Here is a 20,258-nt window from a genome sequence, read left to right as displayed (position 1 = left end):
ACCTAACTTTATAAGCAACACCATGCCAAGCTATGCAAACCATAGGATGTCATCCATGTTAGCAATAAGAAATATTAATATTATTATATTCTTAGGATTTCAGAGTTTTGTTATTAATCATTGGTAACTGATATAGAAGCTTTTTTTTGTCATCTATGCACCTATGCCTATTTCTGTGATTTTTAGTTTCTACAAAACCACTTTTTGAGTGTATGTATGTTTCTGAATGCTAGGATGCAAGGTTCTGATCCTACAAATAAACATGCAACATTATACATGATTCTGCATGTAGTTTGAGATGGTTTTTCAAGTACATTCCATACTGTTAGTAGAATGAAAATTCAATGTGGCCTTAACCGTAGCCTAGGTTTTTTTTCAACCATTTAAAGCTCTTGTTCCTTCTGTAAGCACTGCTAGTTTGATACACGTGCCAATATATCATCTTGGGTTAAAAGGTGCCAGTGGTTTATTTAAACACAATACAGTTGTGAGCTTTGCATACAATTGCAGTAAAAGAAATGTATTAAAGTCTTTTAAAGGAACATATAGTTATGTTTATATTATATATATATATGTAAACATTTATAGAAGATTCAAACTTTCTGCAAAATCAAATAGTATCTACTGTTCTACACTTCAGCAATTACTTTTTCAGGGGACTCACAGCTGTGAAATTTTTTAAAAGAGGGGTACACTACACACTGAATGACAGTGAATTTCATCAGTATGGATATGAACCAAAGTTCTGTGGAATCCACAGAAAGTGGAACTCTATAGTCATGGTAAAAGTCCTGAGCTGAGGTGTAGGCCATATCAACATGGACAGCAATGTTCCCTGACACTTTCCCTAAATCCCTCCTTCTCCCAACACTCCCCCTTTCTTTTAGTTAAACCTGAAAATCGTCTGCCCTGCTCCTGGCTGGGGGAGTGGGACAGGCCTTGGCTGCCAGGCTCAGGTCCCCTGCCGGACCTGGGGAGCCCCCGGTAGTGCCAGTGGCTGTGTCCCAGGGAGTCCTGCAGTGCTGTGGAGCCACCAGACCTCCCAGCACCATGTCATCACCACCATGGCTCTCCAGCTACTCAGTGAGTATAGTATGAGCTCAGTTTTGTCCAAGAAATTGAATACATACAAAATTAATAAAAAAACTGTGGATTCTAAAGGTCTCACAAACAAAAACCTAAAATCATTCTGGAAATGAGATTCTTTCATAGTAGGAGTTTTAAACCACCCTACATAATAGGATGACAAGAATATCCCCCTCTCTCTTTTTTTTCTTTAAGTTGTTTAGAATTCTGCACAAGTTTGTCAGACTCCATTATATTTCATAGAAATTAGCTGTAAGAATCACCTTCACGGACTTTTCTTCTTCAATGTTTTTTAAGGGATGTCAGACGCATTCATTTGCATCTTGCTTTTCAATTATTTTCTATTTTATTTTTTTTTTTTTTTTTTAATCAGTGAATTCAGTGCTGGCTAGAACAGGTTTTGTCAGCTGTCAGAGTTTTTATTTTCTTTCTGGACTGTGAAGTGAGCTAATATTACACATCACCATAGGAAGAGAGTTGCTGGTACCCCAAAGGCCACATTTATGATCTTCTTAATATTTATTCTCCTTAACAAAAATAGAATTACTGGCAAATTTTTCTATGTTTAGCTTTCTTATTGGAAAGCTGACAGATAATTTCTAAGTAACTAAGGTGGCTGAGAAAGGATGAATGATATAGCCAAACATATTACTTTTGTGCAAATATCAATCTAAATTCTCTTTTCATTGTTACAGTTAATGATTTCAGAACACCACAGAATCAAATCCTCTTTTTCTTTTTTCCTTAGTTATCTTAAAGAGTACCTTTCAAACTCATGTTTATTGATACTTGTCTGAAACATTAACTGTGTTTTCTAGTATTAACATCACAGAAAATAAACCTGTTGCAATTTACATTTTATAAATAACATGAAGTTGTTTATATTAACATGTTCTGCAACAATAATGGATAAAATAAGACTTGAATTTCCAAGAACTATCAAAAGAAAGCAGGGCATCAAAGACTGCATAATTATCTAGTTTGTAGAAGCCATGACTACTTATCTAATCACTTCATGCTGCCTGGTACTATGTGCAGTATGAAGAAAAATGCAGTTGTTTTTTATAATCTCCCATTAGCAAAGTACCAAGACATATCTGTTTAGTCATATCTTACAGATCAGGAGGCTTGGAGGACAACTTGTGTTACAGTGTTTCTTACCTATATGTCCTCAGGATGATCTATCAGGGTATTAGCAGGAGATGAAATTACATATATTCTTCACAAAGACCCTTGTCCTGCAGACATCAGCATATTTGATTAACTTTACTATCCAATTGACTTCTGCAAACACTGATAGTAGGAATATGTTGTGTGTACTTAAAAACTTAGTTTCACTGTTTCCAGAAGTGTGACTGCTGTATGAGAAGGTGTATCTCCAGTAGCTTTAATCCTGCTAATTCCAGATACTGAGTGTAGTGGAATGGCAGCAGCCTGGACATTTTCTGCCAGCATCCTAGCCGGTGCCCTGTAGTTAGAGGCACAGGATGTGGTGGCTCACTTTCACTCCAGTGCTTAGGAATTAGGTTACTCAATACAGAAGAAATCTGAAATCAGCTTGTAAAGAGCTTATCCCTACAGAATATGAAACCATAGGCTTTTCCCAGAGTGTGAAGACACATCACTGAAATTGGCTTTAAGGCTCCTTATATAAATCAAAACCACCATGGTCCTGTATCACAAAGGGATGACCCAATATAAATCCACTTCACCAGTTCATATGAACATAGGTTATCTTTTGGTCAATCGGCTTACCTGGCTGGCAGGTAATCCCCCACCCAATTGCTCACTCACTTTTCCCCAGTGGGATGAAGAAGAGAATTAGAAGGTCAAAAGCAAGAAAAAGAAACAAAACAAAAAACCAAGATAGACACAGTTTAATAACAGAAGATAAAAAAGTAGAAGAAAGAAGTGATGCAAAGGTATTCACTAACTGCCAGCAGACTGATGCCCAACCAGCATTTGAGCAACTGCTACTCTGGAGAAACTCCCACTCAGTTTTTATTGTTGAGCACAGCACCATATGGTATAGAATATCTCTTTGGTCAATGGGGTCACCTATCCTGGCTGTGTCCACTCCCAATCTCTTGCATACCCTCAGCCTACTCATTAAGGAGCAGTGTGTGAAACAGAGAAGACCTTGATAGTATGCAAGCACTGTTTATCTACAGGCAAAACACTGGTGTTTCATCAACACTGCTTGGGTTACAAACCTAAAACACTGCACCATGCAGACTGCCATGAAGAAAACTAATTGCATCCCATCCAGAGTCAGTACAACTGGCAGACTTCATGCCAGTCCATACTACCCCACAGACATTTTTATCAGTCAATACATTATTCCCACTCTAACTGTAGGAAACCATTGCTGCCTTAAACTGTTTTGCTTTGTACCCACGCCAGAAAAGCTGGGTTGTTCCTACCTGTAGATTGCATCTGGCACTGAGCTTCTTCACTGACTATTTAACTTAGCTGCCCTGCATCACACTAAGCATCTTTGTTTGAACTTTTGCTCCAATTATGTCATTGTTTCTGACCAGGATGGTTGAAGTCAGTGTGTTAATATGTTTTTAAAGGACTGTATTCTGAGGTTTGCAAACTTTATTTGTTCACATTTTTGGTACTACCACTCTCTAAACAGAGTGAGTGCAATTGTGACATTAGTTAAAACATGAAATTATTTCAAAAGATATTTTCAAGCTTTAAAGTTCCTTTTAACAGGGGAAAAATCTTTATAATATTGACTGCAATTCAATTTCTACATAATATCATCAACCTATTCACAAAAAGCAGATAAAATAATCTAGTATCCAAGAGCATATAATACCAGTAGTTTCCAGAATATTGGATATATATCATGCATGTTCAACAAATGGCATGCAACATGGGCTACAGTGTAGTCCAGTTTCATAATGGCATTAGATTTCCCTTTTTACTTTACTAAGAAGACAGTGTCAAGAAATACAGAACCATTTTTTAGTTATTTATAAACTGAAAGATATCAGCATTTCTATTATTTCCTGCCAATTCTTCACATATCTAACTGTGGTCAACATTCTGACTGTCTCTGAGCTCAGATATGTTTCCTTGTCAGATGGACTCTGTAGACTTAGTTTGCTTTAAAGGTTTGGCTACACTTATTCATAAGTGAAAATGTTGCTCCATTTGAATGAAAAAGACCAAATAGTTATTGGATTGGATTCCACTGCTTCTTGAAAACCTTTCTGATACAATGATTGCCATAGATATTAGCATGCACATAAAAATCAATGCTCAAAATTCAATGCTAATCAAGTACAAAATTAAATGAATGGCTGCTTGTGACAAAGCAACACCCTAATAAAATTTCCATGTTAACTCCTCTGCAATAGTATTCAGGTGAATAATGTTAAGAAAAATGTTATAGTTTTTTAATACTGGAAGTCAGCAGGGAAATTCAGACACTTTCAATTTTATCTTTGCTGTTGTCCTCTGACTTAAAAATACCTCATTAATTCCTAATAAGGACTCTTTTCAGTATTAAGTGGTTTCAAAAACAGTAGTAACTTTTCAGTATTCAGTTGTCTCAAAAATAGTAGTAACTAGGAAGAACACTTAGAAAGTTTTTGTAATAAAGACTGTCTGTTATCTTCCTAAGGTGTCCTTCCAAAGTTTCAAGTTACTGATGGCTTGATTCTTTACCACAAGGGTGAGGGAAAAAAGACATTGCATCTTTTTGCAGGTGAGGTGCCAAAACATAGTCAACTGGTCAAAGACCTTCAGTACTATTTATTATTCCTTTGGCTATTAGGCACTGAGCTCCTAACAGTAATTGCTGAACATCCAGTCTTATGACACAGCATGAGTCCAAGACTAATGTAGAAAATTTCCATACAAAAGGTGACAGGTTTGGGTGAGATGCAGTAGAGTAAAAGTAGAATTGCCATTGCTGTTGCTGTTACACACAGGAATTGTTCTCACATGCAGGAATTCCTAGATGAAGAAATACCATCTTAAACACTGATGTTGAAAAGAAGTGTTCCCTGCCCCAGCTGTTTCACAGTCTGGGTAGGTTGGTATGGAGTTCTTTATTTCCTCTGTTATCTGAGCATGTTTGTTGTTTAAAAAGAATGTTATGATTTGTGTTAATTAAGAAAGCAAACGCACAGTCCATCTCAGTTGGACTTTTCCACTGCAGTATTCTTCAAAAAACTTCTCATGATTTCTGCTTGTTCCATAATAAAGTCTCAGATCTCAATCTAATTCACTAGCATTGTTTTAAATATGACTCCACTTTTCTATAAAATATCATAAGAATTGCATAACCAAGAGTGTATTTTAGCTCAACGTCCAATTACAGACAGTGGCTCATAGAACATATCCAGACACAAGACAAAAGAAATTGCTCAAGTCTCAACCTCTGAAAGTTACAGACCAGTTTAAATACTGCACTACAAGGTTTTCTTACCAGTTTGCTATGGTCATTAGCTGTGGTAAGACTAGATATTTTGGTAATTACCCTCAACATAAAATTTTCCCCGTTCCCATTTAAGTTTGTTACAATTTTATGTTGTAACTATTCCTTTTTATTAAAAGTAATAACTTTCTGTCATGCCAGCAGATGGAGACTGGAGGAAGTTCAAGACGACAATAGATTTCTTGAAATCCAGATCCTTTGTTAGCACCCAAACCCAAGCATTCTGTGCCAGGTCAAACCACAGAAAAAAATATCAAAAATAACAAGAAGGAAAGAACATCAGAGAAAACCGGACTTTATTTGTTTTCAAGAATAACAATTCTTTAGTCCTAGTTTTATGAAGTGTTAGATTTGTCATGCAGTGCCACTGAAGATTTTTTGCCAGCATAAAAAAAGCTTCATAGAAGTTTCATAATCATTTATACTCTAATCATTATGACAGCTAATTAAGAAAAAAAAAAAAAAGAAGAAAAAAAAAAAAGGAAGAAAAAAACTCCCTGTTGATAGCGTACATTTAGGAAATGAAATTAAGACCAAAAGTTTTTTCTGTTGTTTCATACCGCGTGGAGGATTTACCCTTTGATTCATGCAATAATTACTGTTGTCTGATACTACACTAGCTAGGCAACTCATCTCTTCCTTAACATGTTATGTTCCTATCAGAACACCAAATAAAAAGATGTGAGGAAAAAAAATGTGGCTGCTTTCTCTGAAATTCTATCACTTTTTGGAAGTGACATTCTCCATTAGGTTAGTACAATGAGTAATGACTCTGCATAGAACAAATCTGAGGAAACTAGAGAGCTGAAGGAAGTTGCATAAAGATGCCATGTATGAAAGAAAATTCTTTAAACACTCACATGAAATAAGTTTCTTGCAGCTCATCATAGGTCAAGAATCTTTTTCACAACACCAAATATTTTCTTAAATACTAGCACATTGATATCTCAGTTGCATTCATAAATTTAAGCAATATTACTCTCTCCCCTTTTCCTCCACGCTCTACCCTCACCCAATGATATGCACCTTTATTTTCTTGAGAAATAGAAGAGGAAAATGTACTACAACTTATGAGAACTTTGACATTCCAAATAGGTTTATATCACTTAATATGCTCTTCCTTCTTCCTTAAACATTCAGTACCAAAACCCATCGCTGAAAAGCAGTATATTTTGGTGTACATTTCAAGACTGCTATAAACGTGAGAACCTTGATTAAATATTATGACGCTCCTGTCATAAACCAAACACTCACTCAGTAATATGTATTGCTAGTAGACATTGCAAATGAACTTGAACCCCAAAATTGATTTAGAACTTCTTTGACTTCTTGAAATGTTTAGTCCCAGAAAGAAGAAACTTTCTGGCTTAGGCCAATGAGTAAAATTTTTTTTCACCGCATGGACAATTTCTAACATTCAAAATTTCTTGCAAATGAACATGCACTCTTGAAAGCATGTCGAATGTAATGAACATAAGGAACCTGTGGTGTTCTATTGAATTAGAATTTGTGAACCATCAGTTTAAACTGAAGAGTTCTTCACTTTCTTCCATCAGGGTATATTATTAAAAAGGAAAAGGAAGCCTATGAAAAGTGCCTTGACCTGAGTGACTATGATCTTTTGATCTCAGTGATCATCCCCTCCCATTTCTGAACTTCTGAGAGAACGCATCAGCTATGGCAGAGCCTGTATGGTAAGCTTTGGGATTAGAGACCTGTCACGTTGTATATGCAACACAGGAGAGCCCCACTCCTGACTAGGTGATATGCACACCATCAACACCAATAATTTGCAAGTAAAACTATTTGAGAAGACACCTCTGAGGGAACATCAACAGAAGCCAAAACCTTGTCCTTAGCAGAAAGAAGTTATTCTCCTGTCATGAAAATTGCTACAGTCTCCTGGAAAAACTATAGACTGTTTGGCCAATAAGCAGACAAAATTTGTATCAGCTATTTGGTTAATAATATCTGATGGATTAAAAATTAAGGGTGAAATTCTTCATAACTTATAATTTACAGTATAATTTCCACTGAACTTCAAATATTCAGCAATATAATATAGAGATGATCAGGTATTATTTCTCTAATGTGGTTATACCATTTGGAATTCCAGAAGTACTTTCAGCCTTGAAATGTTTATATGTGTCAATATGGGGGGGGAAGCAGAAATACAGTGACTAAATCTGTATGCAGAAGCAATGTAAAATGAGAGAAACTGCTGTTCATGGTATGTGAGTTCTGAGTATACGTTACTATGCAAAAAAAAAAAAAAAAAAAAGTAAAATAAATCATCATCTGAGGAGAACAATTTCAAAGAAGCAATAGGAAGTCATAGCTGGATAAAACAGAAAGGAGAAGCTGAGATACAGAAAATAAGAAAAACATTTAATCAGTTGCCAAACAATAAGCTCAGTTTCCAGAGTAATTTGCAAGTACTGGCTTAGGTAACTATTGCATAACTCAGCAACTATTAAATTGCAAATATAAGGATCAGAAAACAATTAGTAAAAACAAAGTAATATAAATTATACATATCAGACAATTAGACATCAATCCAATTGTCATAACCATGTGAACTGACAAGCATAAGAAGATAAAAGGTCAAAATAAGTCTCACAGTCTTCCACATTTTGTCAAGATAAAGTACATAACCTATTGCTGTTATTAAATTAAAATTGTAGAATTGCTAATTCAGCAACTATATATTTTTATAGTTTTAATATATATTTATTAAAAATACATACTGACATATCTTTCTGTATATATTTTAAAATCTCAAGTGAATATATAGATAATTTAAAAATAATATTTAAAGCAAAAAGGATTAAAAAATCAGGGAAATTTGCATTTAATATTTCTGTATGTATCCTTATTAAAGGATGGATGGACACACACACAGCCCCCGCATCTTTCTTAGCAGCACTTACAATAAGTCAGATTTCTACAACAGAATTAAATGTGTCCTTATTTAGACATGGCTAATTTCTCAATGCAAATGTTTCTATCCAATTTAATAATCTCAGGCTTTATTATTGCCAGTAGAAAGAGACAGACACTTCTAGGGGAAGTTCATCTTATCTGAAAAGAAATCTCTAAAATAAATCAGATGACTCGTACCTTAAAAACATATTTTTTTCTCTATGGGCTGTAATTTTTCCATGTAAGGAAGTCATAATCACTTTTTGTATTCCCTTTTTTATAGAACTGCCAAAGTCACATTATTCTGTTTTATGATCTCTTAGATATATATGCTTGGTCTCAGACTAGTAGCTACAACTTTAGCCCGGCTGTTAGGAACACATAGAAGCATTTATCCAGAAATCTTACTTCTAGAGATGTAAAAAAAAGAAGAAAAAAAAAAGAAAAAAACAGAAGGAAAAGCTTATTTACAACTAAGTAAGGTTCACATTTGTCAAATGGAAAGAAAAGAGAAGAAATTGTGCTACAGCCTGACAACATGAAATTCCTAGAAGCAAAGGTATTTTGCAGAAAAATTAAAAAAAAAATAATTCTTAGGCATTCTAATATATGTGTAGTACATTTACTATCATCCTGCTGCAATGATTTTATTTAAAATGTTGTTGGGTTTGATTTTCTATTTGTGTAATACATGAATTTTGTTAAAACAAAAGATCTTTTATAGACACTGTTATTTGGTATTGAGTAGTTTTATTGCAATTTTAAATAAAATTAAACATATGTAATGTGTGGATGCCTGTATGCAAAACTAAAGATGAAAGTAGTGGAATGACAAGTTGCAATGGTTTTCATCTAATGCAATCAACTTCACCAAAAATAGGTAAAGACAGTTTAGAATCTAGAATCTAGAATATATCTGTACTATGTAAAGGAGTATCATGATTTAACCCCAGCTGGTGACTAAATGCCACACAGCTGTTCTCTCACTCCCCCCTTAGCCAGAGGGATGGGAAGAAGAATTGGAAAGGAATGTAGAACTCCAGGGTTGAGATAAAAACAATTTAATAATGGAAATAAAATAATAGAAAATAAATTAAAATAAATACAATAACAACAAGTAATAATAACAACAACAACCACAACAGTTACAATGAAAAGGAGGAAGAAGGGGACAGGAATAAAATGCAAAGGGAAGTGAGGAAATAAAACAAATGATGCACAATGCAACTGCTCACCACCCACTGACTGGTGCCCAGTCAGTCCCCGAGCAGTGATCCCCAGGCCCCAGTCAACTCCCTAGTTTATATATCAAGCATGATTTTCTATGGAGTGGTATAGAATATCCTTTGGCCAGTTCAGGTCAAGTCTCCTGGCCGTGTCCCCTCCCAGTTTCTTGTGCCCCTTTAGCCTTCTCACTTGCAGGCCCTGAGAAACTGAAAAGTCCTTTACTTAGTATAAACATCACTTAACAACTAAAACACCAGTGTGTTATCAACATTGTTCTCATGCCAAATCCAAAACACAGCACAACTACTAAGAAAATTAATTCCATCCCAGCCAAAACCAGGACAAGGGGACACATACAACCTCATCCCTTCTGTGCTCCACTTATTTTTACAAACTTCCCTCTCCCAGGTTCCTTCATTCAACAGACAGCATTGCTGGATACTACTGACAGTTTTCATACTGCCTTTCATAGTCCAAAACTGATGGAACCATGTTAGTACAATGTCAAGCCTATAGCCAAGCACAACATACAGTATGCCCAAGCTTACGCAATGTTTCTTATTCCTACCACAAGACCATACTAAACACAGCTTGATTTTTTGTCTGGTCTAGGGCATACACAGGGCAAGATCTTATCTGTCTTTAGTTTTCCTTTGGTCATAATACTGATGGAATTTCATCCTTATGGGTCCCTTCCAACTTGAGATTTTCTGTTTCTATGATTCTATGACTTAATTGCCTGCATTCATCAATTATGAAAGAAGCCTGACTATGTCAAATTATATAGAAATCTTTTAAAAATAACTGTTGTGTTCTTTAATATTTATCATCAAAAGTTCATTCTTTTTGACTTAAGCTTTTCAAGCTTTTCCTATGATCATGAAGGCTAGAAATGTTTAGAAGAAAGCTATTATCACAGAAAGTGACAAATATTTCTGGTATTGAAAACCCTGTGACACCTGCTGCCAGTCTAACAGCAAACGGCTGGAGAAAGAGGACCTGCTAACCATGTTGGACTCCTCTCTAACCAAGGCAAAAGCATTAGCTTACAAGGAGCTACCCTAGAAGTGTCTGGGCAACGTTTGCGCATTGTCAGTGGCTGAGAAAATCATGTATCCCAGGACTTATTCTCTACTGGGGGATCTTGCCTACTGTTGACCCCAGGCATGAGTTGGGACTCAAATGATCGAAACATCAGTCCAAGAAATGCAAAGTATTTAATACAAAAATAACCTTTTGTCATCACAGAACACAGCAAACAAATAAAAATAATAAAACGGAAGTATGTAATGAAAGAAATACAAACACATTGTCTGCTTATTTGGTTGCTTTATTTTTTTGTGATGACTTAGACATAAAAGTAACTACAATTGAATTTTTAGTGAATTGTAAACTTGGATATGGCCAACCTGGTGGGGATCAATCTTGCTCAAGTTTCAAATGTTAAGTTGCAAGGAAGTGAAAGCCTTCTTACATGTCCAGGTGGGAATCACAAAATTAGCTTAAATTTATTATTAGAGGAACTAATCTCAGGACAGAGCCCTTCATTTATTTTCTAACCACATCAATTACAAGCATGATGGAATCCCAGTGCAAGACTTGCACTCCTAGAACTTGCTAAAAGATCTACAAGTCTTCAAAAATGCTTCCAAGATGCTCATGAATAATCTGGCTCAATGTATGTGTCAGCATTTTAACTGCCTGGCAGTGACTGAGCTGGTGGGTATTCTCAGACAACTGGTATTCCCTTTACAACAGAGGGTACAACAACCGGATTTGAACTGAACTCCCCAGTATGCTGTTTTCATGGAGGACAAATCTACTATTCTGTCCTTGATCTGACTCTTAAGATGCAGTATAGACAAGCCTTGTGAGTTCTGCTTGCCAGAAAATTGTATGAAAGTAAAGGTTGTGCTTGTAACACCAAGTGGTAGAATAGCAGCATTGGAAGCCAACTAAGCAATCTGGAAATGAGATATTCAAGTTGTCTAGAAAAAAAAAAAAAAAAAAAAACAGGTTAAAAAAAAAACTCACAGCAACAAGGCAAGAAGTAGAGCACAAAGGATAATATTAATGATTAACAAATGTCTTCCAATAGCACAGGCAGCAGAATAGAAATCAGCTTGTTTCTTCTGTTAGCGCTAATTTATTCTTTTTAATGGATCCTTAGGTTTTGCTTTGTTATTGGCCCTGCAACAAATTTGTAATATATATAAAAATTTCACAACTGCTAGGCCCTTTAAGACCACTGTTAAAAACATGGTGTCAGGTATTAGGCATCCCAATGTGATAAATGCGCCTCTATTTTTAGCACTTATGAAAAGATATTTCTAAGCATATTGCTCTCATCAAGATTATGTCTGAGAGCTATTTATGCTAAAGACAGGTAAACTGGTTTTTCTCAACTTCCTTCACAAGGTAAGAAGAACATTGGTGAATACTGGTGAAGTGAACAATTGAGCAAATACGCAAATACTTTAAAATATTTGTTTAGGTCCACCTGAACTAGCAGCAGAGCCTTCAGTGGTGAAAGTATATGTCTACTGTCACCGATGTCAACAGGAAGGCTCTGTGATTTGGTTGCACTTGTGAAATAAAATCTAAAGGCTCAGGATAAGAAGTCGATTCTATTATTCTTTTAAGACAAGATCCCAGTTATGAATTATTTAGAGGTGCCCTGGCATCTGAACTCCTCAGGGCATAGTTCTGCTTAACCTTTTTTAGTGCCGATATGCAGCCCATTAAAATTCCAGAAATGTATAGTATAACACCCACAGCACACAAACCTAAAACTCTATTACACTACTTCTTAGAGTACACACATTCTTTCCCAGTTGAAGGATATGGTGCCAGCGGTTCCAAAACAGATGGCAAATTGCATCCTGGGGTGCATCAAACACAGTGTAACCAGCTGGTCAAAAGAGGTGATTACCCTGCTGTATTCAGTGTTGGTGCAGCCTCACCTTAAATGTCATGTGCGGTTCTGGGCCCCACAATTTCAGAAAGATGTGAAGGCCCTTGAATGTGTCCAGAGGAAGGCAACAAAGTTGGTGAAATGGCTGGAAGGAATGTCCCATGAGGAGTGGCTAAGGATCTTTTGGCTTGTCTAGTTTGGAGAAAAGGAGGCTGAGGGGTGACCTCATTGCTCTCTACAGCTTCCTGAGGAGGGGAAGGGGAGAGAGAAGTGATCTCCCTGGTATCCAGTGACAGGACACAGGGAAATGGTTCAAAGCTGCATCCAAGAAGATTCAGGCTTGATATTGGGAAGCATGTCTTTGCCAAAAAGGTGATCAAACACTAGAACAGCCTTCCTAGAGAGGTGCCCCAGTCTGTCAGTATTTAAGAAGCATTTGGAAAATGTCCTTAATAATATGTTTTACCTTTTGGTCAGCCCTGAAGTGATCAGGCTCTTGGACTACATGATCGTTACACGTCCCTTCCAACTGTAATATTCAATTCTATAATAAAAAGGAATATAATGAGGTCATCAATTGTCACATGCTTTGGCACCTTTGACAAGAGTATTCATCTTCATCAATTAATTTACATTATGTACATGTAAATGTTATCAATATTATAGTTAGTGCTTACGTAGTAAAACACTGAATTTTCATCTTAGGCACACTAATCTCACATTTTCAGTAGATTTATGTCCTGGTTTCAGCTGCGATGGAATTAACTTTCTTCTTAGCAGCTGGTGCAGGGTTGTGTTTTGGCTCTGATGTGAGAACAATGTTGATAGTACACTGATGGTTGTGGTTGTTGCTGGATAATGTTTATACTCAGTCAAGGACTTCTTGGTTTCTTGGGCCCTTCTAGTGAGAGGGCTGGAGGGGCATGGGATGCTGCGGGGGGACACAGCCAGGACAAGTGACCTGAACCAGCCAAAGGGATATTCCACATCATGGTACATCATGCTTCATGTATAAGCTCGGGCATTAGCTGGGGCCTGGGGTTCATTGCTGGGGGACTGGCTGGGCATTGGCCAGCGGGTGGTGAATAGTTGTACTGTGCATCACTTGTTTTCCTGTCTCACTTTCCCTTTGGATTTTTTCCTTTCCCCCACGTTTCCATTATATGTTGCTATTCTTCTTCTTCTTGTTGTTGTTGTTCTTACCTTTTAATTATGTTTAAATTATTAATTTGTATTTATCTCAGCCCTCGAGTTTTACATTCCTGTGAGTGAGGGGGAGTGAGTGAGCAGCTGTGTGGTCCTTGGCTGCTGGCTGGGGTTAAACTGCTACAATTTGTAACATTAAACATAAATGTATTAAGGTAATCTCAGATTGTAAGTCTATACACAGTGCAGGTCTTTGTTCTTTGAAATGGTCTCAATATCTGGTTTCAGAGAGCTAAGGGGATTTTACTGTAATTAGGAGACAATGTAAGAGACTCATTGGTTAAAGGGAAAGACATACATTGGAGGGGGTATTGCATAATTAGAAAGAAGCCTGATATCAATGTTCCAAAGTCACTGGAAGTAACATGTCCTTGCTTTCATGAGGACAATGGTTCAGGACTTTTCTCTGAAAGACCATTCCAGATTTTTTGTATAAATTAGATGAAACCATCAAGCTTAAAAACAGTGTTCTCTCAAATCTGTTCAATTAGATAACAGATTGTCCTAGTTTCGCCTGGGATAGTGTTAATTTTCTTTGCAGTAGCTGATACAGTGTTTTGTTCTGGATTTACTATGAGAACAATGTTGATAACACATTGATTTTTTTAGTTGTTGCTAAGTAATATTTATACTTAGCCAAGGACTTTTCAGTTTCTCAGGCCCTGTGAGTGAGAAGGCTAAAGGGGCACAAGAAATTGGGAGGGAGCAAAGCCAGGAGAGCTGACCTGAACTAGCCAAAGGGATATTCCATACCATAGAATGTCAAGCTGAGTATATGAACTGAAGGAGTTGGCTGGGGCCTTGCAACGGCTGCTCGGGGACTCACTGGGCATCAGTCAGCAGGTGGTAAGCAATTGTATTGTGCATCACTTGGCTTTTTCTTTCCTTTTGGAATTTATTCCTTTCTTCCTCCCTCTCTCCTTTTCATTAAAATTGTTGTTATCGTTGTTGTTATTAATATATCTCGTTTTATTTCAATTTTTAAATTGTTCTTATCTCAGCCTATGAGTTTTTTTCCTGATTCTCCTCCCCATTCCATCGGGGGAGGGGGGGGCAGTGAGTGAGCAGCTGTGTGGTGCTTAGTTGTTGGCTGGGGTTAAACCACAGCAGAGATACAAAAAGTGTTTAAAGCAGATGGACGATCAGACAGATACACAGAATAGTTTCATTACCTTTGCTTCTGTAGAAAAATGGGAGAGATAATTTGTTTTATTATATGCAAAATGAAAAGCTAGCATATACAATATGATATAGTAACCTTTTATTATTTTTGCTGTACTACTCCCCATAGCAGTGTGAAGACATGTAAGATGAACGGCTGATGTCTTGATGACTGGAATGGGATGAATCACTTCCAGAGAATCTGCTCTGAAAGACACTAAAGAGATGTTCTTAGCCTTTCTTAATATCTATTTGTCACCATATGGAAATTTTCAGCAGCACTGTACCTTGACGATCAGCTATTGCAACCCTATTGCCTTCACCAGGATTACATGGCCAATACAGATTTGCATTTACTCCATTGTTTATTTCTTAGAATCTCCTGCCAGCAGACATGTACAAAATCCTTAAAGGGCCTTTTTTTCCCCAAAAATTATTTTCCTTTTCTTAAGGCTATTTTAAGAATACTTAAAATGTTATGAAAAACTTAAAATTAAATATTGCAATGATTATTTAGAATGTTTTATATTGCAGTGTATTTGTATTTCCCAAAGTGACTACATGCAATTTTTCTTACAGAGCTAAATTATACATATTTTTAGTGTCAAGTATTTTTTTCTTGCATTTTTTTTTGCAATTTCTTTGCAATTTCTTGCAAAAAAGCCTGGCAATTTTGCAAGTAATTTATTTGCTTGTTGCAATCAGAGAGGAAAGAAGAGAGCAAAACAGACACCATCTAGTAGAACCATTCTTTATCGGTGTATTCTTGTAGACCTACCCTGTGTAGACTATGAAATCTAATGTTATTATACAAAATGACAAATGAAAAACCTGGAATACTAACTCTAGAAGAGATTTTCTATTTTGTGGGAGTGGGAATGGTTAGGGCAGGAGAAAGGAGAGGAAAAAGGAGGGAGGGAATGTTGTAAGAGAGAAAGATAATTATAGCATGCAGATGGCCAAGGAAATGTCATGAGACATGCTATCAGCACAAGGTACAAATTGTAGTTTTCAAAAAAGCAGCATCCCTCTCTTTTCCCCCTTGGCTTATGATGAGTCCTGATTATGTTCTTAATATGGAAAGAAAAAAAATCAGATTTATATTCCTAATCTGCAAAGAAAAGAAGAGAAAAATTATATTCCCCTTCTAATTGAGAGATTAGGCAATGTTGGAAAGCAGAAATACAGCAGTCATGTTAGTACAGGAGATACAGGTTTACGCTGGTAAAAAAATTTACTTACAGCAAAGTTTAGAAAAAGTCTAGCAGGCTTGTTTCAAATGGGTTTTAGTGAATACTGTTTAGTTTATATCCATACAGGGATCCAATTCTCAATTTTTCACTCAAGTCATTACAATTAACATAACAAAACCAGCAGAATCTATCATTTTGACTTAAATCTGGAAGGTTCAGCTTGCCTTGAAAACAAACCATAACATAGTTTACTTCAGTATAAAAAAAGCAGACGACTCATCTGCATAAACAGATAACTCACTTCACATCTATGAGCCCAATTTGCCTAGTCAATGGACAACAGTTCAACTCATGTATGAATATAGCCTTCTTTTTGCAAGTAATTCACAGTTTTGAGTTACTTGATATAAGCATATTTGTAAAGTTGATAATGTGTACTTTCTAAATATGTAGGAGAGACAGCATGTGAAGTGTTGGCTAGTGATCTTTATTCATTCAGATAGTTTTTATGCCTTGATTGGATGTAGTGTGAAAAACTAGAAGGAAGTCAGAAGATCTCCAAAAAGCTCAAAATTATTAACTGTAAAGGAGAATATAATTCGAGAAATGCTTGTTTTCTTTTCTGGGCCACAAAGCAGAAAGGTCTGCTTCCCCTTCAGATACACTGAGCTGTTGTGAACTCACCTGAGTAGATGCATTTCACATCTTACCTACATTTGCAATGACCAAAGTGTCAGAGGACACAGGTGAGATCTGCTCCTCATGTGCCTTGCTGAGCTCTTAGAAACCGTTCTGCTAGACCCTATCCTTGTTTCAGTCAAATATGGCTTCATCGTACTTCAAATGATGAAAATCTCTACATTTTATCAAAACATTGACCTCTTTACTTTCAAAATTCATTTCCAAATTGTGTTTGTATTTGACTGTAGAATGGGCTTGGGAGTCTTTGATCATAGAAAGTATAGTAAATATATATGTACACAATTCATTCTGCAAATGTGAGGGTATGAATTGTGTACCACGTACATTTAGTGAACAGGCATGCAAAATGAGCTTATTGCTTCAAGGCTTATCTGAAAGTGTGATTATTAAATGCAAATTTTGTTTGCAGCAAAAACCTTGTTCTTCCTGAGTTATCTTTCTATACATATACTGACACATATACAAGGTACTCTGTACTACGTAAAATTTATTGGACTGCTATGTACACTGTGCTGACCAGGATCACATACTAAATTATGGCCCCATATTTGCAGCATTTTCAGTGTCTTTGAGTCACTTGAGGTGCAGTATTTTCAAAGATTTTGTTCAATGCAAGTACTGCAGTGAAGTGTCTCACCACTGCTTTTAAAAACTGGTCCAACCTTAACAGCAGGGAGGAATGAGCCTCAGTTTTGGACTCTCCTGCATGAGAGGAGAGGCAGTACTTAACTCTATGCTGGGTTATGCAGGCACAGGAGAAGATTTGTCTTCAGACCTGTGATGCCTCTTCCTGTTACACCTGCAACTTTCAGCTCATTGCCAAGCCATTCACAAGGAAAGAGATTTGGCTTTGGGGGTAAAATCTGCTTTCCAAAAACCTGCTCCAATTTCATCCAGAAAAACAACAGCCAGGTGGATGGGCTACAGCCTTCAAGTCATCCACTGGGTCTCACTTAAAAGATACCAGTCTCTGATGCTCAGCAAAATATTCTGGGTTTTTCAGAAATTAAGAAACAATGACATTCCTCCCAAAACCAGTCCTCCTTTATTGTCATGGTTCAAGTGCACAAAAATGAAATAATGTCCTACAAAATTAGGGAGGCATTGGAAGAAAATCACTACTGGTATCAGAAGAAATTCTGATATGAGCCTGTAAGTACTGTGATCAGAAGGACGACACTTTATAGAGGAAAGGGAAAGGAAAAAGTACATAAAAATAAAAATCTTACAGCATTCATGATCTCTGTAATGTTTATTACAAACAACTGCTCATGAACAGTCTTGCATACATAACCTATGAGAGAGACAAGGAAAAAAGTTATTGCCATTTCAATCAGATTTAGTTTGTCTATAATTATTCTGAAACCCACACAACTACGCTGAACTGTCTACTGGGTCAGCTTCTCTGGAAACTGCCCTCTCTGCCCTCCCATAGTACTGTACATGGGATTTATTTTTATACAAGGATTATTTTGAAAGCTGATTTGCAATGCTGGAATCGCAGGTTTGATTGCAAGAAGAGTTCATCGAGTCATAGAATGGTTTGGGTTGGAAGGGATGTTAGAGATCACCTAGTTCCACACACACCCCTGCCATGGGCAGGGACACCTCCCACTAGACCAGGTTGCTCAAAGCCCCGTCCAGCCTGGCCTGAATGCTTCCAGGGATGGGGCAGCCGCAGCTTCTCTGGGCAACCTGTTCCAGTGCCTCACCACCCTCACAGTAAAGAGTTTCTTCCTAATATCTAATTGAAAACTACCTTCTTTCAGTTTAAAGCCATTTACCCCTTGTCCTATCCCTACATGCCCTTGTAGAAAGTCTCTCTCCAGCTTTCTTACAGGATCCCTTGAGATACTGGAAGGGTACCCTAAGGTCTGCCCAGAGGCTTCTCTTCCCCAGGCTGAAACACCCCAACTCTCTCAGCCCGTCTTCATTGGAGAGGTGCTCCAGCCCACTGGCCATGTTCATGGTCCTTCTCTGTGCTTGTTCCAACAGCTCCATGCTCTACTTGCCTAAGCTGATCTCACAGACACTTCATCAGCTCTTGTGCTGTCCTTCACATCTTTGTTAAGGCAGTGGAAACCACAACCACAGAAATTATTTTCACAGCCATACCTGCTCACCTGTGATTTGCTTCAATTGTTTAAGAGAAGCAACTCCCAACATGACTAAAATGAAAAGATCTGGTACTGCTTTCATTTCCCTGTTTGAGCTATACTGAACTCAGCTTTCCTGTTTTGTGTTTTCAGGTTGCCGTGTGGATGCATTCCCTCTGGACAGGTGAGGCATGTATGCAAGGCAGAAGGCAAGTACGATAACTCCTCTATTACAATGATATTTACTGAGCACAGGCAGCTCATTCTGTACACATGTCAGTAAATAACCAAACTGACAACGGACCCATGACAAGGATATGCCTTTCTACCCTTTGCCTGTAATCTATTGTGTATATTAGAAATTTAAGGATACAGTTAGTGTTTACTAATCTAAACAGACTTCATGCACAGCCTTTACCACTCTGTAAGGGTGAGTGTTTCAGATTAAGTTCCCTAATTGAAACCCCATGGTCATTTGGACAGAGAAAATGTAATTTCACAGATGGTACATGCCAAACTTTGTTCTGATATATTTTGCAGCCCCATAATAGAAGATGGGCAAAGTAGCAGAATAGAACTTAGTCCACTATAAATGGCCTTTGTATAAAGGTTTATTTCTTAACTCCAACACTTTGTTATTTGAAAAAAAAGAAAAATAATAGCATGCAACGGACTAGCCAAACATCCACTGTTAAATCCAAATGGTTCATAATGGGCATATTCATATTTATTCCACAAATGAAATTGTGACATATACTGATGCAATACTTGAAAGAAAACTGCAGAAAAAAAATGTTTAATCCCACATATGCCCTTCAAATGCTGGCACTGAGGCCAGAAACCACTGCAGCAGCGACATTGCAGAGCAGCCTCCTATTTCCTGTTTTATAATATTTGCAAAGGACCTGTGTTTTTAATATATTTTTGGCTGGTATTTTTAGGGCTGCTGAATGCTAACAATGTGAGGAGTTACATCCAACTGTTGTCTTGCTTAGCCGGAGAATGTGTATTGCTCAGAGTGCACTACATTTGGCCAGCCTTCATAGTACACCGTTAGTATACCTAAAAATACTGCAGCTGCTAGAAAGATGTATTCTTGTTTCATTTCAGTACTGTATGTTTGTGACATTATTTAGTAATCTAAACTTGGAAACTTGCTTTTTGCATTTATTTTTTACCATATTTGCTGTATTATTGCAGGACTGTTATCCACTGTAGTGTGCCAAAGAGTCCTTTTCTTCTTGTTGTTCTGTATTTCTTTAACCTGATTTTGTTCCTGGCTCTATCTTGAAAGA

This window comes from Falco punctatus (assembly GCF_963210335.1).
Source record: "Falco punctatus genome assembly, chromosome: 3".
Lineage (NCBI taxonomy): Eukaryota > Metazoa > Chordata > Aves > Falconiformes > Falconidae > Falco > Falco punctatus.
This window is presented reverse-complemented; position numbering follows the sequence as displayed.